Source organism: Rhodamnia argentea, chromosome 4, assembly GCF_020921035.1.
Source record: "Rhodamnia argentea isolate NSW1041297 chromosome 4, ASM2092103v1, whole genome shotgun sequence".
Classification (NCBI taxonomy): domain Eukaryota; kingdom Viridiplantae; phylum Streptophyta; class Magnoliopsida; order Myrtales; family Myrtaceae; genus Rhodamnia; species Rhodamnia argentea.
This window is the reverse complement of record NC_063153.1, coordinates 21,990,376-22,016,227: the sequence shown is the minus strand read 5'-3', so window position 1 is coordinate 22,016,227 and position 25,852 is coordinate 21,990,376.

Sequence of the window (25,852 nt, the reverse complement as noted above, 5' to 3'; positions counted from 1 at the left end):
CAACTTCTTGTAACTCGGACCAATATCAGTCATCGAAATTTAGCAAAAAAATAAGGTACAAAGGCAAGGAATCGATCACATAGATAACAAATTCTAAGATATGACAGAGAATTCTTTGTTACCTAATTCAAAGCTTGAACCGAAAAATATTGGTGAGCAAATCTCTCAAGACTGATCGGCTAAGGAGTATCGCGTATGCCTAGGAGCTCCAAGCAGATTTTTCGGACTAAACAGCCAGGGACTTTCTGCGCAGACGAAGTTTTGTGATTCTTGGCCTGTCCAGGGAGCTGTTCACCTAAAGAAACAGCCAAGTAATAGGACAAAACAGCAGCAGATCGGCCTAATATTAGCAGTAAAAATCAGCACGAACAGCCACAAAAATCAGCACGCAGAACAGCGGATTCAGCTATCGCATAGCAATGAACTTGGTACCAAACAGCAGCGGATTTAGCACAGAACAGCAGTGAAACTAGGGTATCGAACAGCAGCGATTAATAGTAAAACTAAGGGCGAACAAGCTAGCTCGGCCTTGATTAATACTGGAGAAAATTTGTCGAACAGTGGGGACTTTAGGCTCCAAACAGCGGCTGAAACAGGCGGCTATCAGCAGTAAAACGACGCCAAATAGCAGGGGAATCGACACTGAACCACAGCAAGGTAGACAGAAAAAACAAAGCACCAAACCACCGTGAAAATAGCCAAGAAAGACAAGCAGAAGAGGCCAAGCAGAAACGCAAACCTAAGAGCCCAGAAAAAAGTTGATCTCCCTCACCCCTTGTTATTCCACGTGAGTTCTCAAGTGTGAGAGTAGAAAAATTTCGAACCCCCCATAACCCTAGGCATAAAGATGTATTTATAGAGAAAACTAGTGCTTTGAGTTGTAGGGTTTATTTAAACCGTTAGATCAAAAGCTCCAATTAGATATCAATTGTTAGATCGAAAATTCTGATCTTGAGGAGTCCTATTGGATTTAGACTCTTACAATTTTCGGCCAAATGAATGAGGAGGGCGAAATGGGCTACTTTTCAATGTTTTATGGGCTCGTTTTGTGATTCCGGACTCACTTGGACCTTAACTAATAAAAATGGGTAATTAATTAAGGCCTTTTTGCAATTTTAAGAGCTCAAACGGGCTGTTTTGAGTCCAAAATTATAGTAAAAAATTCTGCACCTTCTCTAGTGACTTTTGAGTCGATTTTAACTCGGTCGTCCATTGGAATCATGCTCAATTGACTCATCTCCGGCCCTAGCTGACATGACGTACACTTGACCGACGAAAATTAAATATGCAATGCATGAAAATTTATTTTTTTGTGAGAATTATGAATAACTTTCATTTTATGCTTATATGAATGATTTTCTAAAAATCAAAATTTAGGTGTCAACAGCTTAAAGAAAAACTACTAAGTTATCCATCATTCAAAGTTCGCAATCCACGAGTTTTTAGAGAATGAAATATACCATTCATTAGTAAAAGATAGTTGGGCTTGATAAATGGGCATATGTACATAAGAGCACACAAAGTGCTCGGGGAGGGGACAAGATCTAATTCAGAGGGGAAAATTGTCATAAAAGTTCTAAACCTATTACATTTTTATCTTAAACTTTTCAATTTGGTCTAACCCTTTCACCTTCTGACAATTCAGTCATAAACTTTTCAATTTTGTCGATTTAGTCCTACATCTTTCAGTTTTTGCTAATTCAGCCATTCTGACCAATTTAGGTTGAGAAAAATGCTTACGTGCCCAATGCTGGCATGGATGCCAGAAATGAAGAACGGTGACTTTTTTTTTTTTTTTTCATTACGTTCCTTTCTGGGCAAATTGTACCAAATCAGAAGCTCCACTTTGCTCACCACCCACGAAACCTAATGGGGTCTTGCATTGAAAATAATATTGCAACAAAGATGAAAATTAACAAAATGAATTTCTATGAGCTCATGAAATCTCTTTAGAACAACAATAATTTCAAATGAATGAATAATCCACAATCTAGCCATAGCTTTTCATAGGTTAACTGTTGAAGCTGGATAAATATAAATGGATGAAAATTGGATAAAGATACAATTTCAAGTTATTGTTATCAAATCACCACTATAGTTGGATCGCCTAAATATTGCTCTTTCATTATAACTTTTAAGGCTTATGATGCATTTAACCATTGAAATTAAGGTCGGCAAGTGTTACAAAATACTTAACTAACATGTTCTAGTGACTTGTATAAGATCCCTTCGTGTTCCTCCAAAAGATTAAAAAACTTAGAAGTTCGTTGGTGAACCATAACTTGCATAACTGATGGTGATTTTTGGATCTCAATAAGTAAAAATATCAAATTCAGGTCAAAAGTGGAATTCTTTGTTTTTGTGGCGGCGGTTTTGTTTGTGAACTCATGTGTCTTGGTTTTTTTTTTCCCTCAGAGAATGATATATACCATTCATTAGGAAAAGATAGTGGGGCTCGACAAATGGACATCAGTACGTAAGAGCTCCAGAAGTAGGTAGTTTCTCTTGTGGGCTTTAGCAACCCAGGCTGCTACTAAGTTGGTCTCTCTAAAACAATGAACAACTTGAATATTAGAGAGGTACAGTAACTTATCTTTGCACTTCAAGATGAATCTTAGTTCGGTGGGGGTACATTTTACATGCGAGAGGTGTCGTAGATTTAAGGGCTTCGATCAATTTTGTTTTAGCAACTTCCTATTAATGGAATAATGGTCGACAAATTCGGTTTCAAACTATTCAATTTGCCTAATTTAGTCCTAAATCTTTTTACGATTTTCAATTGTAGTCATTTCGGTGGACAAATTTACAATTAATTTAATTTTTTCTTGATTTTTTATTTTATTTCTTATTTTATTTTATCATTTTTTCACTATTCATCTCTTGAGATGGCCGACAACGGTCGCTAGGGCCTCCGCAATGGTTGACGACCCCTGTTAGCCACCGGCCATGGGCTCCGACCCTCGCCCGCAACCGGTGAAGGCTTCCCGGCCTTGCCGATGAGGGCATGCATGCCCTTGCGTGGGCCCATAGTGAGAAAAAGAAGAGAAAAACTTTTAAGATTCGAAAGATTTTAAAAATGCAAAAAATATCAATGTAATTCAATTTTCAGCCAATTTTGGCCAACAGGATTATATTGAAAAATAGTTAAAAGGTTTAAAACTAAATTTATCAAAATGAAAAGTTTATGTTTATGACTTTTGGACTAATTTTCCTCCCATTAATTTAGGGAATGTTGAAATTCGGGGGCTTTAAACTTAAATTTTGCTAATTTAGGAGCATATCTCACATGGAGTTGGGTCGTCTTGCACCATAGTTCATGACTAAATTGCAAGAGCTAGTTGCATGTGAAGAGCATCGGTTCGTGCCCTTCTTTTAATTCTCGATTTTGGACCCAACCACCATATCTATAGTTCATGATTGTTTATATCTCTTATTATCCTTTTTCTGAATCCAATCTTCCATTTTGCTTATTTAACCAAACACCTCAGCACGAAATTCCACAAACAGTCCTTTCAACGAGTATCTACATTTGTTATACATATAGCATAAAAATGTATTGATATTCGATAAACTAATATACACTTCATTGATTCAGCTAATATAATGAAATCCGTAGTATTGCCTAATTTAGTCACTTAACAAGGACGCCTCGCCTAGACCATCGCGGTCGGGGGCGAGGCCAGCCTCGGTCGAGGCCGCGTTGGCCTTGCCCGGATCTAGGCGAGGCATCAAGGCCCTCGCCAGCAGTTGGCGAGGGCCCGCTAGCCCCACCAGCCACCCAAGTAGAAAACTTAAAATCAGAAGAATTTTTTTAAAAAAACTAATAAAAATTTCAAAAAAAAGTATTTAAATATTATTAAAAATTATCCACGTCAACGTTATGCGATGCCACATAGGATGGCCTGAGATAAGGTGAAAAGGTTTAGGACCTTTTTTGGTAATTTTTTCAATTTAAATTTTTTCTTGCATTTTTTGAGAGCTCGGGAATCGAACCTATCATTTATGATACTAGCATCCCCACTCCCAATTCTTTTACGAGGAAGGCCGCATGCCTATTGGCTCGGACCTCTCGTTCGAGTGTGATATTTTCTTGGTTCTTTGAACCAAGTAATAGTAGAATAGACAGAAGACAGCCAAATTAAAGCATTGAAGAAATCAATCGCATGACTCCAGAAATTTTATTTTCTATATCAATATTAACTCGTAAGGTATCACTATTTTTAATGTACACCTTTCTTCCTTTTCTATTCTTGTTGATGATACACAACCGAACAAGATTCGATCATAACATGCATTTAGAGGCCATGCCATTTTGGTGTGCACGAATCTATTGGGTTGTTTTCATTTTGCAAATGGAAACAATCAGCTCATTTGTTCTGTAAAAGTAAATCAATTATGAAGTTAGACGAACAAATCGTTATACGTCTAGAATAAGTGTTTTTTTCTTTTCTATTTTCAAAAGAAAAAAAGAGAAAATGACACAAGCAAATCCTAAACTTTTGCCCCATGTACAATGTCATTCTTAAACTTTTAATTCGTTTAATGTGGTTCATGAAACATTCTCAAATGTTCAATCTAGTTCCTAAACTTTCAATTTAGTCACCCAACTTCCTGTCAAAAAGTCAAAAAAGTCATTCAGTATTATTCACAAGTTTTCATAAACACTATTGCCCAAATTTTATAACATTTCTTCACTTAAAAACCTTTTTGGTTCTCATAAATATTACTATAGTTCCGTTTAAGTGTATTTTAACTTATAATCTCTAAAATAGTAAAACTATAACCTCGGTCAGAGTTATATCGATTCATATTCCTTTTTTTCTAAAATAAGATTTTCATGAGAATATTTAATTACAATACTAATTGAACTATAGAATTCTTTTACCTATATTAATTTAAATCTTGTTCCTGATTTTTTAGATAGATAATATATTCAATTTTTTGTGTTTCACGTTTTTTTAATTAAATTTCGTCAAATCTATAAATTATCAAATTAAAATAACAGGAACATCAACTAGATATGAGTCTAATGAGAATCTAGAAATATAGCCATACTCTTTATCGATTCTAGAAAATGGATTGAAATTAAAAAATATTCTAAGATTTGGGCAATAACGTGTAACTACGGAAACTTTTGACTTTGTCACGAATAGTTAAAATAGATAACTCAAGGACTAGATCGAATATTTAGGAATAGTTTAAGGATTACATTAAACGAATTAAACATTCAAATGACCAAAGTTGAATTATTTGTGTCGTTATCCCAAAGAAAAACTATAGTTTTAAACCGGCCTGAATTCAATTCTCCCGTATAGGTCCGAACCTGAAAATGGAAAAAAAGAAACACCCGAAACCGATCGATAAGTTTATTTTTTCGAATTGAGAACAGACTCGACTCTATTCGCCTCAGAATCATCCCAGAACTGGACCAATTGATCTAGAATCTGAAAGTGAGCTCCTGCTCGAGCTTCAGCCCAGCTGCTTCCAAAACTTGCCACATCTTTTTTTTGGTGTCGTTCCCGACACTGCCTATGGCGACTTGTTTGAGCTCACCACGGTCATAAAATTTGGTGGGCAAGAGCTTTGCAAAAGTCTTTGCTTCCTCCACCGTGTGGAGTGTTAATCGCTGTTTTGCCTTAATTTCCTTAATAATATCATCCAAATCATTGCGAGCCGCGTCTTTTTTAGCCAAGGCAAAGTTGCGTTCCTCTTGGCTGTGAACAGTAAAAGAACAGTAGAAGGAAATGAGTGTCAGAGAGTAAAAATTGAGAAGTAAAAAAAAGATTTTGAGGCTTAAATAAATATTAATCATCACCTTGCCGTTGCCTTTTTCTCTATGCGAAGATGCTCTTTTTCGGCTTTTGCATATCCATCCCAGACAACTTGGAGGGTGGTACTGCTGCTTGCCATTGGAGAAAAGCTGGAATGATGGAGGAGGAGAAGGGTGTGCGAAGTGGATAAGGAGCAGACATGGTGGCTATATTATTGACTCTGCTCACGCAAGAGAAGCTTCACCATGTTTTTACCATGGCTTACCGGAGTGCATACCGTCACGGTAAAGGGGAGGGAGGAGGGAGAGAGAGAGAGAGAGGAGGGGTTGTCGTTTTCTAACGGCACGGAAGGATCCAGCCACGGGCGCCTCCTCGGAGAACATAAAAGAAGGATACAAACTATAACTATAGATGATGTAAGCTTGTTTGTTTAAAATAATCGTATGAAATTGTATGTGAATAAACTTGACACACACACAGCGAAAACCAATGCTCCAGCTACGTCTTCAGACACTCAAGTCCCTAGGTGCTGACATGCGGAGACCGATGGCATTTTACGCTTTTAGCCTTCAAGACATGCATAAACCCCACGGCGTAAAGGGACCGCGGGGTCATCATGCCAGCTCAATATGTGAATTTTCGACGTTGGACTATGTGATATCATTTTCTTTTTATATATATTTTTGGACCAATATCCGGCATCTAAATTTGGAAGTCAATTCCTCGTGAATTTCTATTTTTTTGAATATCATTAGAATTTCTTTTTAAATCAAAATAGATGGTTTTTCACAACAAGTTTATATACTTGCCCGTTGAACAGGAACGAAATGAATGGCCTAACTAAACTGCACACCATTACTCGTGCGAAGTAGCCGCGGGGTCATGCTACTAGAAATTTGCATAGAACCGGATGACACACTCATCGGGTTTCGGAAAATGAAATCTAGAAATCAATTATAAATTTGGTGGCTGACACGTGACGGTCATTTTAGAACACAACACCGTTTGACCCCCCCCCACAAAAAAAAAAAGGTCGGACCAAAGAAAAAAAAAATCTTGATTGATCGCACTAATTTCGTTACTTTAACGATCTAAGAAAATATTGAGTTGAACATGTTGTATCACATAAACATCTTTTTGTCTTTCGACTTTGTTTTTTTTTTTTTTTCCCACTTGGGCCTACGAGTCTACGACTACTCTTTTTTTTTTTCATCTGACATTTCTTGCGCTGGTTTTTTGTTCTTTGTTTTTTTGCATGAAAAGGGTGCAAGGAGAGCTATAACGTAGGCAATGATAACGCAGGGGTGGAATGATTTCTTGGCAATCCAGCTACTTCCTCGGAAAAAAATATTTCACAGCTTTTCGGACAAGATCGACTTTGACTTTACGTGCACCGTAAGAGATCTTCCTTCGAAATTGAACAAGAAAGCTTTACCAACTTTTCACCCATGACAAGCTCTCTCTTTGGTCACTGCTTCCACACGCAACACAGAGAGTGATGGGACTTGTGGTTTGCGTTGGTTAGCCAGCTCTTGCTTTATCGAAGCAAAGAGGGGTTCCCCATCCATTTCATAGAGGGAGAAGAACAAACGACAGTCGAGAGTAAAACAAGTCATTAAGGGTGCTCATGATAATATTTTGGGGAGGAGATTTCTGTTCTAAAAATACTTTTGAAGTAGAAATCTGTTTCGTAATATAATTTTTGAAGTAAAAATTCGTTTGATAAAAATTTTCACCTCTGAAGTTATTTTTCTCCCAATTTGAAAAGTTAAAAAAAATAACTTCTCCAACTCAAGAAGTACTTCTTACCTCACCCTCTTTTTATTACGCTCTTACCCTTTTTTCGATCATACCCACACCCACCACCCTCCTCCGCCGTGAACTATCGCCGACCTCCACCGGCCGCCGCCCACGATCACCGATCGCTGCCGACCACCGCCGGCCTCCGCCAACCGCCGATCGCTATCGCCGCCAACCGTCAACCTTTGCTGGCCGCGACCACGGCTAATCGCCGCCCCCTGCCCCCAACCATCGACCACAATGCCGGCCGCCACCACCGCCGAGTCACCGTAATAAATAATAAAATTTTATTTTTAAAAATTAAATAATATTTTACTAATAAAAAACATTTTTAAAGAAATTTTAAAAAGTTCAAAAATGAAGTAGAAATTTTTTGGCCGCCGATAATAATTTTTCATAGAATATTTTGTATTAATAATGTTTCAGAAGTAGAAATTTTCAACCGCTACCAAACGAATTTCTTTGATTAGAAATAACTTCCGGAGTAGAAGTAGAAAAATCAACTTCTGCTTCTGAGGAGAAGCAGAGAAATCACCTTCTTTACCATGTGCGCCGTTAGCTGATAAAGTCAAATAACAACTGTGACTAGAAGAATTATGCGAGCTAAAAGAAATTGGAGAAAAAAGCAAAATTCAAAGAGACGATGAACAAGAGCGATTTGCATGTATGTAATTGAATTTGAAAATTCGATGATGGACATCAGCAATATTTTTGCGTTGATAATCCTTATGATTCAAGGATGTAGCTTGCTTGTTGTTTGATTGCAAGTTTTGTACAATCATAGTGTATATGTATGCACAAATTTTGATAGAATTAATAAGGTCCGATGATTAATCATGACGTACGCCGCCAGTATTTTTTTTTTTTAAATTGTTAGGGTACATGAGTTCTTATGGTGGTCCGCCCACGAGGGCAACCAAACCCTACGCAATTTTGATACGCGAAGAAATCACATCTTTTAAAAGATAGACGTAAGTGCCCCTTCTTCCTATAGAACGCAGAACACGAAAAACCAGAGAAAGAAATATCGTCATTTTGCTCTCACTTTTCAATGCTTAGTCTGCAAGAAATATATAATCTATGTCTTATACGGTATGTCCCTCGTGTAACATATCGTTAACGATCGGCAATACAAGTAGATTTGAGCATGTGTTTTCCGCACTTTACTTTGTTAGAACAAAGGATTTAGTATTCTACAAAAATATTTCCTCAGTTGATTCTATCCATCGTTAATTTGGGATTACAACTTTTCATTGTCTCACTAACCCTCTTCCTAGTTGGATAAAACCGCTTATGAAAAAAAATTTACAGCGACGATATTTGTATTAAATTTCCCGTTACTTATTCAACTTGGTAAATATGATTTCTCTATATGATGCTTTTCCATTTTCTTTACTTACACGATTTATCTAGGATTTATCATTCGCGTAAAAGCAAGCAGAAATTTGCGGAGAATAGTTGGGGAAGATGAGATTTGAGATGTCACCTGGGTGCAGCACAATGCAAAAACAGGGAAAGAAAAAGGGAAAGGAAAGGGGGAAAAACGGGCCGTTCATCTTGAAATTTTTACACGACATTCACGAAAACGGATGCTTTTATCCATCACGATAAGATCATGCTGCTCTAAGCAAAGTTCCTTTGGGATAAAAAAAAATTTAACTATATTATATACACTTCTTAAGTAATAGTTTTATACTAAAGTTCTCTGCTATTCTATTACAAAATATGGCGAGTAATATACACGGGAGGTTCAGCACCATTACCTTTCAAAACCCTTAAATTGGAACATATGACAACAATCATGCGTAACTAGCTATGAACTTGGTTTAGGAAGGTCTCTGTAACACCGTGACATGTGAAGACTCTTTGGTCGGCCTGACCTGAATTTCTTCGAGGGTTTCTTTATTGGTGAAACTAGCGTTGTCAAGAACATGTACGTGACTTCATCATCGTTTCATGGGAGTTTCTTTAAAGCAAAGATACAGTGTTAACGTGACATCAATGTTCCAATCAGGAAGACTATCCAAAACATTCTAAACATATTGTATGGCGATCAATTTAGTCCTAAACCTTTCAATCATGTCGATTTCGTCCTTAATATTTTGATGATTTGTCGATTTAGTCCTAAATCTTTTCACAACTTGCAAATGTAATAATAAATTAGCACAATTAAAAGATTTAGTAGTGAATTGGCAAATCGTCAAAAGATTTAGGACTAAATTGACACAATTAAAAGGTTTAGAAGTGAATTAACTGCTCACATCTATTAAGTAGCTCTAACTTGCTTCTTAGGCTAAGATTTTGATGAGGAATCAGTCGCGATAGCTTGGGCCCCCTTGGGAAAGAAGATCAGAAAGATGAAAACAATTTGAGTCCCTTTTTTCCTTTTCCCGCTTATCCGAAAAGCGAGCGTATTGATATCGGACTTCAAGATATGAACCCGACGTAAACTCTTTACGAAGCATATGTAGAAACAGGTCATGTGGTGTATAGTATTTGTAAAAAGTTCGCACAATTGGTTACTAACTCCTAGCTAAATAATTCACGTAGCGATATACACTGACTCCTCCATTATTTGAAATGATAGTTTTACCTCCTTAACCACGTGAATAAATTCCTCGGGGACATCTAATTTTTGTTTGTTTGCTTAGGTGGTTTTTTGCTTTTGTTGTTTTTCGTCCGATAATGTTTCGTACGTAGGTTAAAACAACTGCCATGAAGTTTCGAAGCAGTGTTTTCAGTCGGAAAAGAGAACATGAACGAAGGGGGGAAGAAAGTGATGGAATTTCAATGATGGAAAAGGAGTAATTATAACGATTTCGCATCATTTGCGACCTAAAAGTCGAGAGTGGCGAACCCGTCACCGCATTCTTACCAAATTTTTAGCAGTCAGGAAGTCTCCTCATGAGAGGCATGTCCCAATTAGGCAATGCAACGTAAGTTGTTCATAAATTCACTCACGAGCGAATCAAACTCATAATTTCTTAGAAAATATGTGACGCGTCTAGCACTAGGCTAACGACTTGAGAGGCCCTTCATTTCTAGGTCCAATTGTGAAAACCAAGTCATTGTAGGCGTTCGTCGAGTAAAATACCCATGGATTCGTAATTTGCATTAATTGAATGAAAATCATTCATTAGCTAAACTGATAATTAAAATCTGCTCATGTGTCGGTGTATTAGGATTGTTCGTGTATTTCATTCTTACTATAGTCGGCGTTCGAAAAAAAATCCACTTCATCACAGTTGCACGTCAATTTCTACGAAGCTCAGATTTTGATGCCAAGCGTTCCATTTAATCCAATGCTATATTTTAGATGGAAGTAACCACAACTATGTTCTAAAAATTTTGCCCATGCATGGCTAGAAGTCTAGAACGACACATTCTCGGTTCCCCTATCGTCCAAAATCTTCAAAACAAATTGTTGCCATCACATTTGCGGAACCTCTAACTAGGCGTTGCATGGTAGCTATCTACGAATAATAGCAACGTTAGTGTATGTACAAATAATAAGAAAACATTGGGCATTTAACGGGGATTTGGGAGCATTTAGCAGAACGAGCCATTAAATGTGACGAAAGGGAAACAGATAAAGGGAGAGAAAGCTAGGGGATACCCAAATGCCTCTACAAGACCTTAGCCCAAAGTAGGTCTAGAGATACTTTGGAATGCTGCATTTCCGAAATGCAAATAGACTTTTTTTGTCTATCAATTTTACCATCGCTATACTTTCATAATTATGGAAATCTCATTGGAAACCTAATTCTAAGGCCTCAGCCAATCGTGGCTAGCGGGCAAACTACCGGCGAGCCGCCACCAGCCTAACTTGAGGTTGCCTGACCTCGGGCGAAGCCTGGTCGCGTGGGTCGCGCCAACCCAAGTGACGGCTGGCCTGGGTCGCACGACCTCACGCGAGCATCACCCAAGTGATGATCGACAGCAGCCTTGCCTAAGGCGACCTCGGGTGGCTTGAGGCTGGCGGCAACTCGCCGGCCAATCCTCGATGGTTCGTCGGTCACAAGTACATGTAAGATCAATTCATGGGTTTTATGTGTGAAGGAGAGTTTTATTGATTCTAAATTGGGATAGTATGTGAATTTCGATGTTGCTTGCTAAAAATCTTGGAGAGAAAATCAATGATACCATGGTTTGATTGATTGATTATGTCATCCAAATGTTGTTTTTTTATTTGTCCGTTGCTAGTCATTGAAAAGGGCATAAGGACACCTCAAATGCTAATATTTGTGTACGACGCTCATTTTGGTGCCAATATTCTTTTTGGGATCACTTAAGTGCCAAATCGGAGAAAAAACAATCAATTTAATGCTAACGACGAGAAATTTCGACGATCTCATCGGAGTTGGTACTTAAATAAACTTTTTTTAAAAAATTTAACACTTAGGTGATTCAAAAAATTATCACTTTATTCAATTTGGTCCTTTAATTTTCCAATATCAAGTTCAAACTAATCCTTCCATACTATTAAAATTATTTTCATAATTACACTGTACCCAACTTTTAGAATATTCTTTCATTTCAATCCATTTCCTAAATAACAAAAAAAAATGCTATCTTTTTATTACCTTTTTGGTCTTTTTAAGTATTCTTTATGGTTCCATTTCGATAATAGAAAAAGTAGAACAACATTTACAATTGTATCCGTCAATGCACTGCAATTTCTTCTAGAGCAACAAAGTGACTGAAAAAGAAAAAACAAAAAACACAGGCTAATGAGAAGAATGGCTTTCTTTCTATTGGGTCTTGCATTGAAAATAATATTGGAACAAAGATGAAACTGTAAATACTGCATTAAAGTATATTATTTACAAGACAGATTTTTAGAAATAGCACAGCAATTTCTTCTAGAGCAATAAAGTGACCCAAAAACAGAAGAGGAAAAAAAAAAAGAACTTTAAAAATGCAGAAATTATCAATGTTGTTGTCCATTGACCTGTATAGAACGACCGGCGTTCATGTCGGGGATTTCTGGCCAATTTTAGTTGGAAGGGTTATCTTGAAGAGCAATTAAAATTTTTAAAACCAAATTGACCAAATTGAAAAGTTTAGGACTTAATTGACCGCTGTACAATATGTATATGACTTTTGGACAATTTTTCCTCCTATTAATTAGGGGGATTTTGAAATTTGGGGGCTTTAAATTTAAATTTGCTAATTTAGGAGCATCTCTCACGGGAAGTTGGTTCGTCTTGTACCATAGCTTTTTACGAATTTGCAACAGCTAGTTGCATGCGAAGAGCATCAGGTCGTGCCCTTTCTTTTAATTCATGATTTTCGACCCGAACACCACATCTAAAGTTCATGATTGTTTTTTTTTCTATCTCTTATTATTCTTTTTTCCTAGACAGTCCGTTTAATGATACATTGGTTGTACGTACTGTATAAAAAACGTTTTGGTTTTCGATAAACTAATATGCACTTCATCAATACAGCTAATGTAATGGAATCTGTAGTATTTCCTAATTTAGTCACTTAACAAGTTCCTTCAGAGCAGTCGTTAACATGCTCCTTAGAAAAATACTTGGTATTCTGATTTTTTTAAGCAAAAATCATTTGACTCGTGATCGCTTTAGAATTATCATTAATAATTAGTAATCAATCTTTTCTTTTATGATATAATGAAGTGTTATGAACAATGGTTATTCGGACCTCTCGTTCGTGGATGATATTTCAGTGGTATTTTGAACCAAGCAATACTAGACACAGGACAATCGAATTAAAGGGCAAAAAGACATCAGAAATGCCAAAATTTGTATACGACGCTCACTTTATGGTGCGCATAGCAACACTTCTGCTCTAGAAATCAATTTTTGCCAGAAGTTGATTTTTCTACTTCTGGATAAAACCAAATATTTTTTTACTTATTCAAGTGGCTCCAAAACTACTTCCGGTGGAAAAAAAAATACAAAAGTAGAAAAATGAAATTGCACAACCAAATGAATTTAAGTTTTAGAAGTTACGTTACTAATCGGATTTTTGCTCTAAAAGCACTTCTGGAGTATAAATCCTACTCAAAGACTGTTGTTATTAGGGGTGATCGATTCTAGGATGGGTGGTTCCCACCTTAGATCGGTTCTAAGATGGGTGGTTCCCACCTTAGAATCAAAAACCGCCCACTAGGGACCGATTCCACAAAATGGGACCGGTGAATCACCCGCTCGTTGCATGGACCCACCCGAAAACCGAACCACATGTCCGATTCGATTCCCGAGTGGATCCATGGAGCCGGTCTTATCGAGCACCAACATCAATTAAAAATGATTGTATGCAAGTGAACAAATGAAGCCATTCTCAATTTTCCGTGGGATAAAGAGATAAACACGAGCGTTGGCAGTGGACTTGATGATTTCTTTGACAAATTCATAGAAAAAATTAGCAAGTGCACCATCAACGAAGATCACAAAAAATCCTTTAATGAATTTTTTTTTTTTTTGGGTTTTTTGGCTTATCCTTGCGGGTGTTGTTTTGTCCTAGATGATGTGTCTTATCTTGGATTATGTCTTTCTTCTCTCTATTTCATTAGTCCCCGCATTCTTCTTAGGTTTAGTCTAACGATGGCATGGTCTATGGACCACTACCTTCAAGCCGAGGGTAATTACTTAAATCGTTGTCTTGTTATAGGTTACTCAAATGAGGAGCGGAAGTTCAATAAAGACATTATTCTGGGACCGATCCACAGTGAATTGCTAAACCTCGCTGAGTTCAATGTTCACATGGCAGAGCTGATAGATGGGGGCAGGAATAGTACGTAGTACAAAGATTCATTTTATTTTGAGATAGCTTGAATTAAAAAGTACATATCTATATTATATAAATAGGTCTGGGGGTGGGTGATTCCCGCCTGAAATCGGGAAACAGACAGGTACCCACCGGTTTCAACAAATTGAAATCGCGAACCGAACCAATACTTGGTGGAAACCACCCAAAAATAGCCAGTCGGATGGATCCCTATTTTTTTGCTCACCCCAAGTTATCTTGTGCGCCCTTTAGCGCCATGATCTTTTTTTTTTTTTTTTTTAATTATCATTGAGCGTGCATGGCAACATTTCTATTCTAGCAATCAACTTCTTGTCATAAGTTGACTTATTAGACTTTTTGATGGAAAGTTGGGTGACTAAATTGAAAGTTTATGGATTAGATTAAATATTAGAGAATGTTTCATGAGCCACATTAAACAAATTAAAAGTTTAAGGATGACGTTGCACATGGGGCCAAAGTTTAGAATTTGCTCTGTCATGACCTAAAATTTAGGCTAACGGATTATTAGGTCGATTGAATCAACTAACCTACTTTGGACCCTCCCAAGTCCTACGTAATCGCAGTTTTGGTTTATTCATGAAAAAATATTCAATTAGAGCCGCCACTAATCATTTACGGAAGGTTGATTAGAAATCTTAATAAAATAGAGGGAGAACTATTTTATTTCTGTGCACCAGAGAAAAATGGGTTCGGGGACTTGGTTACATTAATTGGAAAAATTAATGTCCTTTCGGTATCAATTTCATGAAAAATCCCTTTTTGATTGATCGATGTGATTTGAATGATTTTGATTTTTTTGAAAAAAATGTAATATGAGACCATATATTATGCGCCTAGAGGATGATTTTTTTTTTTGGTATTTTCGCTAATAAAAGAAAACATTCAAAAGCAATAAAAAATATGAACAAAATTAAACAAAAATGCCCATAATATACCTTTAATTTTCGATTTTTTTCGAAAATCCTCTCATTCTCAAAGATTTGAGCTAGAGCGAGATTTTATCCGCTACATCCTCGAGGATTCGAACCAGTATGCCGATATGTGTATAGAAAAACAACATTCCTTTTGCAAAAGTGCAGAATACGAATTTCTATACTAAATCACCATCCCATTCCACGAGATCGTGGCTAAGGCGTGCAATTTATTTTTCTGACGGGTCTAGGCACAAAGGGAAGCATATATTATGGGCATGTTTGTTTAAAATTGTGCAAATTTTATAACAAATCAAAACAAACAAGCACGACAAAAATAAAATAAAATGAATCAATTTATTTTGGATATTTTGAAAATATGAGAGGGGTGACCAAAAATATGACATTGGGGTCCACATTCCCTCATCTAAAAAAATTGATCCACTTTTAACTTGAGAAATTATCTTTGGGATTTGAAAATTTAATTGCAGATAATTCTCAAAAAATGAGATAATTATCCAGTCGAACGCAAATATTATCTTTAATCAAGTGCTTTCAGAAAATTTAGCAGAGATAAGATCAAATAATATCCCAACCAATTCGCATGTTAAAGATAATCATTGGAATCAAAAATCTATTCACAACGACCAAACATTATCCAATTAAGCACCGATCCTTATCTACAATACAAGATAGCATCAAATAACGCCGAGATAATGCAAGGATTAGATAAATCAACCAATCATGGATCATAATTCATAGCAAGGATTATCCACAAGTTAAATACTATCCGATTAAAAAATTCCTAGAGATTAGATAGAGTCCGATTCGCATGATCATTATCTGATTTACATGAGATAAGATTGAACAACCAATGGATAACATCAAATCAACCAATTGGAATAGAAATCAAAACAATGCTCATCCATCTATGCAATTCGGCCAAGAGTGAGTATGCCGAAAATTCAATTCTTAATTTGATAAAATCCTCAAATTTTGACCTAGTTAAATTTGATCTTGAAAGTGCTTGATTTGCTTTGAGAAAGGATAAATTTCCATTTAAACTTAATCAATTCCCAAGAGTGTCACAATTCAACCAAATTAATGAATAAGCCTAAAAAAAAATCACTTCCCCAAAGTTTGATTTTCAGTTGTCGATGCGCGAAGATCATTCTGACTTTTCTTGAATAAAAAAAAGGTTTTTCTATGTTTACTCAATAAACAACCTTCAATCCATGCAAAACAGCGTAAAAGAACACAAAATACTCACCTTTGCGCTCCCATTCAGATTTGCATGATTAAAAGTCATGAAACGTGCAAAGATGACTTGAATTGGATAGAAAAATTGTGCGAACAGTGTATAATAGCATAAAAATAGCATCGAATGCATGCAAATCAGTAACTACGAAGACAAAAAAAAACACCTTTTAGCTTCCGCAAAGATCTGGACAAGTTGATGATTATAGAGTAAGCAAAAAACGAGTATTGTCAGACCAAACAACATGTATATAATGTAAAAACAGCATTGAAACAGCAATCAAATTACACATAAAACATGCTCATCAATTGTGCTCGAAGTACTCATCAATTGTGCTCGAAGTTACCTTGATTCGTAGCGCAAAACTTGAGCCGATTCGTGACGAGAAGCAAGCTGGACAGCACCTCTATAATGGATTGGAAAACGGGCGGCGTGTTGGCAATTTACGAGACTTAGATGAATGACTTCGATGGATCTCTCTAGCTCTCTCTATTCCCTAAAAAATTCTGCATCTTTTTTTATGTGAGCCAAGGTCTCGTATATATATAGAGCTTCAATTCAGCAATCCTAGTTAAAGTAGAATTAATCTTGAACTGTCGGATTATCAACCCTAGCTAGAGCAGGATTTATTATGAACCGTTAGATTTAGGTTTCTGAATCCGATAAAACTCTAGCTAGATAGGACCCCCAAATCATTAGAACTCTTGAATTATATGAACTTTGAGGAGTCCTAATCCACTAGAACCCTATGAATCTCAGCCAAAAGGGGTAATGATGAAAGAAATGGCTGAAAATGGCTTCTTTTGTGGGTTTAGAATGCAATTTTGGGCCTAATTGGATTTCAATTAATTAAATGGATAATTAACTAGAGGTTTCACTCAATTAAATGTTCAGAATGGGCCAATTTGAAGTTAAAACTAGGTTCATATTATCGTAGGAATTCGGCACACCCATGAGCTAGCCTTGACCGAAATTTTCAAGCACTTATGGGCTCACCTCAAATTTTTGGGCTCCAATTAAGGTTTTTTTTTTTCTTCGGATTTTAAGTTTTCTACTTGGGTGGCCGGTGAGGCTAGCGGGCCCTCGCCAACTACTGGAGAGGGCCTTGATGCCTCGCCCATATCTGGGCAAGGCCAACCCAGCCCTAGCCAAGGCTGGCCTCACCCCCGAGCGCAATGGTCCGGGCGAGGCATCCTTGTTAAGTGACTAAATTAGGAAATACAACGGATTTCATTATATTAGCTAAATTGATGAAGTGTATATCAGTTTATCGAATATCAATATGTTTTTATTCTACATGTATAACAAATGTAGATACTCGTTGAAAGGACTGTTTGTGGAATTTCGTGCTGAGGTGTTTGGTTAAATAAGCAAAATGGAAGATTAGATTCAGAAAAAGGATAATAAGATATGTAAACAATCATGAACTTTAGACATGGTGGTCCGTGGTTGGGTCCAAAATCTAGAATTAAAAGAAGGGCACGAACCGATACTCTTCACATGCAACTAGCTCTTGCAATTTAGTCAAGAACTATGGTGCAAGACGACCCAACTCCATGTGAGATATGCTCCTAAATTAGCAAAATTTAAGTTTAAAGCCCCCGAATTTCAACATTCCCTAAATTAATGGGAGGAAAATTAGTCCAAAAGTCATAAACATAAACTTTTCATTTTGATAAATTTAGTTTTAAACCTTTTAACTATTTTTCAATATAACCCTTTTGGCCAAAATTGGCTGAAAATTGAATTACATTGATATTTTTTGCATTTTTAAAATCTTTAAAATCTTAAAAGTTTTACTCTTCTTTTTCTCACTATGGGCCCATGCAAGGGCATGCATGCCCTCATCGGCAAGGCCGGGAAGCCTTCACCGGTTGCGGGCGAGGGTCGCAGCCCATGGCCGATGGCTAACAAGGGTCGTCGGCCATTGCGGAGGCCCTAGCGACCGTTGTCGGCCATCTCAAAAAATGAATAGTGAAAAAATGATAAAATAAAATAAAAAATCAAGAAAAAATTAAATTAATTGTAAATTTGTCCACCGAAATGACTACAATTGAAAATCGTAAAAAGATTTAGGACTAAATTAGGCAAATTGAATAGTTTGAAACCGAATTTGTCGACCATTAGTCCATTAATAGGAAGTTGCTAAAACAAAATTGATCGAAGCCCTTAAATCTACGACACCTCTCGCTTGTAAAATGTACCCCCACCGAAGTAAGATTCATCTTGAAGTGCAAAGATATGTTACTCTACTTCTCTAATATTCGAGTTGTTCATTGTTTTAGAGAGATCAACTCTGTAGCAGTCTGGATTGCTAAAGCCCACAAGAGAAACTACCTACTTCTGAATTTAGTCTTGTCCCCTCCCCGAGCACTTTGGGAGCTCTTATGTACTGATGTCCATTTGTCGAGCCCTACTATCTTTTCCTAATGAATCGTATATATCATTCTACTTTTGACCTGAATTTGATATTTTTACTTATTGAGATCCAAAAATCATCATCAGTCACGCAAGTTATGGTTCACCAACGAACTTTTTAAGTTTTTTAATCTTTTGGAGGAACACGAAGGGATCTTATACAAGTCACTAGAACATATTAGTTAAGTATTTTGTAACACTTGCCGACCTTAATTTCAGTGGATAAATGCATCATAAGCCTTAAAAGTTGTAATGAAAGAGCAATATTTACTTATTTGATAGCAATAACTTGAAATTCTATCTTTATCCAATTTTCATCCATTTATATTTATCCAGCTTCAACAGTTAATCTATGAAAAGATATGGCTAGACTGTAGATTATTCACTTATTTGAAATTATTGTTGTTCTAAAGAGATTTCATGAGCTCATAGAAACTCAGTTTGTTAATTTTCATCTTTATTGCAGTATTATTTTCAATGCAAAGTGGCTTCGTGGGTGGTGAGCAAAGTAGGTTTCGCGGGTGGTGGAGCTTCAGATTTGGTACAATTTGCCTAGAAAGGAACATAATGAAAAAAAAAAGTCACCTTAGCGTTGGACACATAACCATTTTTTTCAACCTAAATTGTTCGGAATGACTGAATTAGCAAAAGCTGAAAAGATATAGGACTGAATCAACAAAATTAAAAAATTTATGAGTGAATTGTTAAAAGATGAAAAGATTGGATCAAATTGAAAGATCTAAGACAAAAGTATAATAATTTTAGAACTTTTTTTTTACAATTTTTCTCTCTGAATTAGATCTTTTCCCCTCCCCGGGCACTTTGGGAGCTCTTATGTACTTATGCCCATTTATCGAGGCCTACTATCTTTTCCTAATGGATGGTATATTTCATGCTCTAAAAAGTCGTGGATTGCCCTTATCAATAGATACGAATTTTGAATGATGGATAACTTACGAGAATCGTATCACTGTGATTACATTAGGAAATGTCGTAACCTAATCCATTATCTGAATGAGTAACTTGCTAAAGTAGAATATATGATCAACAGTTTCCGTTTTCTTCCAAAAGAACTATGTCTTGAAATTCAAGCATCGCCAAGTTCTGTCTTTCGACCAGGAAAAAGAACAAAATCTACGAGGAAATAAATGCAGTGATAAGGAAATGCACGGCGTTTGCAGAAATTGGAATGTTTGGCAAATAATTAGGCCGGGAAGTGGAAGAAGCTCTGGTTGCCCTTCGTGAACCCGGCCCCTACCAGCAGGCGGCGGATCCTCCTCCAGGTTTCATCGCCAACCTTGCCGATCTCCACGCGATCGAGGATACCGCGATCACTAAAGTGTTCCGGCAGTAAACGCGTGAATACCCTTGTTTCCTCCACCGTATGCAGAACTAAAACCTCATGCTTCTTGATCAAATTGATGATCTCATTCAGGAAATTCCGGGACGTGGTCGCAACTGCTTTGGCATACTGGCGTTCGAATTGGCTGAAGTTATAAAAGAACATACATGAGAGCCCAAAAAAAAAAAAGAAAAAAAATCACATCAAAGAATTGTAGTACTCACTTGGCAGACAGTTCATATTTGATTTTAATACGCTCCTTATCAGCCACGCGAAGCCGATCGAAGGCTTGTTGGAGACGGCCGGCAAGATCCATGGGGGTGGTCGAAGAGATGGGTGCGCGCTTATCCAAGGCTCGTTGGAAAAGGCCAACAAAATTCATGGTGGCGGTCGAAGACATGGGTGCGAAGTTGAAGAGTGCACAGATCTCTCTCTATTTATAAGGGTGAAAGTCCTTTTTCACAGTCGTAAAACTCGTGGATGACCCTTATCAATAGATACGATGAACTTCGAATGATAGATAACTTATATAAATCCTATTGAGCACTACTACTACTTCTTCTTCTTCTTTTTTGAGATGACGAAAAGCCTTAACGTAATCCATTATTCGAATGAGTGAGTAACTTGCTGAAGTAGAATATATGATCAACTCAATATATATCTCACTTGTAGATTTGAATTGATTAGTATGGGATCTCCTCATCTCATCACTTATCTCAACGGGTAATTCAAAGCATGAATAATCAACTTATGTGTCTTTTATATAGTGGACTTTATTAGTATGAACAATATTGTGTTCTGAGAAGCGACGTGAGTTATCCGATACTATTGCTTGCAATTCTGGTGAAAAGAGAAGTAAAAGATTTAGTATAGATAAGATTTTGAACCAAAGTTGGGGCTAAAATCACGAGGAGTCTTCGTATATACAAAATTGATAATGATGTATTTACGCATGCCGCGAATTGTCGAATTCTAAGCAGCGCACCTTTTGTAAACACTTTCAGACAAATGAACTGAAGTCCTTCCCCAAAACCTCGCGCACAAAAAACATCTGCAATGTTTTGCCCGAGTAACTATACAAAAGGAAAAACCACCTACAGGTAATCAATGAAATCCTTTGTTTCCGATGCTTCAACGGGGGCTTGTGAGCTAGGAACTACCGACACTCTCCGAGGGCTTCGTGTCATGTCGCATCGTGTCATGTCGAACATTCTTCAACACTTCGACTCTCTCTGACACTCTCCGACATGTCAGCACTCCAAACACGCCAGCGATATGCGAGTTTAGTATCCCGATACGCATGAGGTCAATTTTAAGCATTTTTTATAAATTAGGGATCAAAATGCATATCTATCAGAAATATGTATACTTAAGTCATATACCTAGCCATTCCAAAAAAGAACCTAATTGTGAATAGAAGAAACTCACCGCTTATATTTTTATATATACATGGTGATTTATATTTAATACATAATGTGTCAGCATTCTCTATTTTTTTAGGATTAAAGAGTCGGCGTGTCATGTCGCATCACGTGTCGCGTGTCAATGGTGATGCCAGTTAGGTTGTGAGTTCTTCCCAAAGACATCCACCAATGTGCTTAACAACTGTGAAATCGTCTGGTAGTGATAAGAATAAGAAACAACTATGTTTGGTTTGATAAGTTGGTGCAAAATACCACACAACGGATCAAGTTTATGACGCGCAGAAATATTTGACAACTACATTGACAGAGAATCTTGAAAACCTGACCATCTGAACATAGCATACATATCTAGATTTCTGGACACAGTAATTTAGTGGACCTATCAAAGTTTGCGATTTTCCTCAAGAAACTTCTTGAAGAATTGCTTTCTATAGCACATCTCCTCTATAGCTAAATGGACTGCTTGCTGAATTTCTCCGAATGTGGCCTCTTCAAGTGGCTTCTTTCGGGCTTGCAGAATCTTTTCTGCTTCTTCTGCAATTTCTTTGGGTATGGAAGCCATGAAAACAGGTTTAAGACGTATGTCTGTTCCAAGGTAATAAAAGAGTTTGATCATCTCACGAAAGTGACGATCAAGGTCTTTTTTGGAGGTTGAATAGCATTTGCGCTCAAAGAATTCTTTCTTTTTGAGTTATTTGGTGTTTCCAGGTTGGCCAATGAAGTACAGATGTATGACATGAATGGCTTGGGCAAAATTCATTGTCAGAAGGATAATTTGGTCATGTTCAGATGTGAAATTCCACCAATCTCTCAATGACCCTGTGAGTCTACTAGTAAACTCAAGGAGTACTTCATAAGTATTGTGCTCCTTTAAGTTTCTAGTAGTCATCCAGGCATGAAACTCTTGGAGTCTATTGGGCCATTTGTAGAACGGAATGTCATCAAAGGTAAAAAATGTCTTAGAAGAAGTTGAAGAAGGTGTGTGTTCTGATGGCATAGTAACATATGGTTCTAACATATCTTCTTCTTTGGGTTCTGTGGGGTCTGCCATCATGATCTTAGCAGGAGATGACTTATCAGGTGGAATTTGGTCAGATGAGGAAGAGGAACAAGATTCAGAGATATCCAAAGGATCCGAATCTGGGTCTGAATTTGATGATTCATTTGCAAGATCAGCTGGATTAAATGGAGAGATGGAAGGAACTTGGTTTCTAAGAAATCCTTCCAAGGGATTAAACACCATATATGAATGGGTCTAATGAGAAGGAGAATCAGGTGGTGATTCTTTTGGTTTGGGAGGGACTGAAGAAGGAGACTTTCTTTTCTCTCTAGATTATTCTTTTTCAATCTCTTGTAACTTCACTCTAAGGGCCAGGACATTGGTTTTAGGTGATGATGGTGCGCTAGCAAGAGCAGCAGCAAAGGAGGAAGAAAATCCAGAGAATTTGGTTGAAGATTCTGAAACAGAGGTAAATGGAAAGAGTACTAGAAAGAAAGGGGTTGGTTGTGAAAAACCAGAATGGAGAGGATGTTCCAGACGAGTTTTCTGTTCTTCCAGAAGCTTAATCTGCTTCTTCAGCTTTTCAATTTCCGGTGTTTGATCTTCTAAATAATGATGTGGGATCTGCTAGGTTTCAAGTAGATAGAGCCTTTTCTGGAAATCTTCAAGCATCTTCCTTATCAAAGTTGTGGACTGATCTACCCGTTCGACCCGCGTAGATACCTTCTCAAGTGCAACATTCTGAACCAGGGTATTTTCAATCTGCCAGTTTAAAATCGTCTCTGCTAGAGTTGGACCTTTCCTTCTACCATGTGCATCAACATCAATCTGCCACTGGAGCTTATAAGTTACATGCAGAGGGGTGGGCTCATTGTTATGGATTCAAGCTGTGACAGAATCGAGAGGAGGGGGGGAGCAAAGAGTCTAACCAACCAGAGATAGGGAGAGAAGTGGGAGAAAATGTTGGGAAACCCGTATGACCGCCATTGGAGGAGAGGCACCGCAAGCTTTTGGGGCTTCGCCGTCTTCATTGGAGCGTTTTCGAGACCAAAGATTGATCCTCGAAGCTTCGCCTCGACCTAAGGATCATCCCCAATCCCGCGACATCAAGTTTCGTGGCCAGCAAAGATGAGTGCCATTGTTCCGTCAATGGCGGATCTCAATCTAAACCATTTCACATGAAACTTGGTTTGAACTTCTCCCAGCACTTCACTGAGCATGCCTATATGTTTGTTTTGCATTGAAACCGTGTCAAGCTCCATGGATGACCTTCGACCTCTGAACCTATCACGAGTTCTATTGCCCGTTTCAGACATTCTCGAACCAATCGGACCACGGGATAAGTACCTCTGAACTCCATGGATACTAGTTGTAGCTTTGGTTTGGATTGATATTGTGCAAAATGCAAGATCGGGTGTCGCCGTGGCCGAACCTCTGCAAGCTTCGTTAGAATGGTTCCTACCGTTGGATTGAGATTATACTCATGTATGTTAGTCGCTCGGTGTAGATTACATCTATGGGAAGATCGGGGCCTAAATTGGAGTTTTGCAGGTCGATCGGAGGTTGGAAGAACGTCGACCATCCAAGATCTTCTTCCCCGATGGTCAGTTGACCAAGTCAACTTCAACGATGATGTGGCGACCACGGATTGGCCACGTGTGGCCGATATTTGGCCATGTGTCAGTATCGTAGAATTTTAGAAATTTAAAAATCATTTGTTTCAAAAATAAAATCTAGATCGGACTACTGGTCATTCCACGTGTCAAGATTTGAAATTTTCTAAAAAATAAAATCTTTTTTCGAATAAAAAATAGAATTTCTGATCTAACGATTGGCATTAGACCGCGTGGTGCACTATGGGACGTCCAATTTAAAAATGACGGGAAAATCAGAAAATTGAATAAACAATTCATTTTTTTCAAAAATTCAAATTCTAGCTCCTAAACTACATCGTTTTAGGCCGACCTAGGACCCTTATGGTCCGGGTCAAGCACCTGTGAAGCGCCGGTCGGATTGACCTGGTCCATATAATTTTCAAAAATAAAATAAAATAAAAATAAATTCGAATATTATAGAAAATTAATAAAAAAATCAACAATTGATTAAAATTTAATAAAAATTGGTAAATTTTCCACACACAAAAAAAAATCCCAAGAAATCTCAAAAATTAGGAAATGGGTCCATTCAACTAGCCAATCCTATTTTTGATAATTTTGCCTCTTGATTCTTCAAAAAATGATGATTTGCCCCTTTTGGACAAATTGTCTTAGAAAACTCCAAAAATTCCAAAAAAATCTCAAAAATTAGTAAATGGGCACACACAACTGACCAATCTAATTATCCAAAAAAAAAATTGGACAATCCTATTTTTAATGATTTTGACTCCAAATTCTTCAAAAAATGACAATTTTGCACCTTCGGACAAATTGTCTCAAATCTTCCCAAACTCATTCCAAACTTAAACCGCACCTTCTCTAAGCTTATAGGGCTATACTAGAGATGCCCTGTATTGAGTTGATGCGTTTTATCCACACGTCCTTGACTCCTTGATTTGTGCACTTCCTTTATTGATTGTGATTGTTAGGATTAGTTTCTCCCATCTACATAAAACCCTAGATTTTAGGACTTTTCTCATCCAAAATTGAGTCTGCATGAAATCAAGTTAGGAAAACCGGTCAACTTAGGTACCAAAAGGGCGTCGGTGGTGATATTGATGTAACTAAGTCTCCGATCCCAAATCTCTAATTCCATTTGAGTCATACGATTTTTACCACCGCCCGACAAGATTTTCGATCTTCATTCGTAAAAAGTCGGTGGCTACTCCAAAGCATGTACACTTACGCACATGTTACACGATCATATCAAAGGTCGAAATCGTCTTTAAATCCCGTCGTCTCACGAGGTGATTGTTGATGGCTAGTGATTTCACCTAGAGGGGGTGAATAGGTGATAGTGTGATTTTAAAAAATTTAATACGGAATTTAGATCACACGACGTACAACGGAGATATCAGATGATGAGGCTAGAGTATATCGCAATGAGCAAGTAATTCAATTGATACGGGATATGTAATGAGATCAATGCGCGCTGTTCGTGTGCGGTTTAGCTATCACAAAATATTTAGAGTGATTAGAGTAAGAGATAAGGAAAA